General features: G+C 26.7%; 1 protein-coding gene across 1 annotated transcript in view; it reads right to left on the bottom strand.

The window, feature by feature from the left end:
- Positions 1–569, bottom strand: part of LOC106873978 (uncharacterized) — a 1,133,216-nt gene that overhangs the window by 390,974 nt on the left and 741,673 nt on the right. The gene's annotated exons all lie outside the window — the stretch shown is intronic.

Raw genomic sequence — 569 nt, 5'->3', positions numbered from 1 at the left:
AACTTATTAATTGATGAAAAATATAGTCACCAACAATTGTTTCATATGACCGATCATTTATTATCATTATCATTATTATTATTATTATTATTATTATTATTATTATTATTATTATTATTATTATTATTATTATTAATATTATTATCATTATTATGTTGTTTTTTTCACTTCTTTCTTCAAATTTTATTCCATTTCTCGCCGAGTGTTTTCCGTATACCTAGGGCAGAGAAGCTCATTGCATGCATTCCCAGTTTACATACGCAAATTCACAGGTATAATATGTATTAAAAAAAAATTAATAAATTAATAAATTCATGAATGGATGTTGTTTTCACAGCGATAATGCTCATCTCATAAACACTTGGCACTTAAATTCTCTATAACCTCTGCCGATTTTATATACATAAATACACACGTACATACAGAGTTTATTGAGAATTCCAGGGCCGATTGCTTAAAATCAAACTCTGGTAAGTGGCAAGGCATGAGACTCAGCTTTTGGGGCCCTTGTGACTACTGCTGATTATTAACATATATATATATATGTATATATATATATATATATATAT

Source organism: Octopus bimaculoides, chromosome 7 (assembly GCF_001194135.2).
Source record: "Octopus bimaculoides isolate UCB-OBI-ISO-001 chromosome 7, ASM119413v2, whole genome shotgun sequence".
In the NCBI taxonomy this organism is placed as follows: domain Eukaryota; kingdom Metazoa; phylum Mollusca; class Cephalopoda; order Octopoda; family Octopodidae; genus Octopus; species Octopus bimaculoides.
This window is presented reverse-complemented; position numbering and strand designations above follow the sequence as displayed.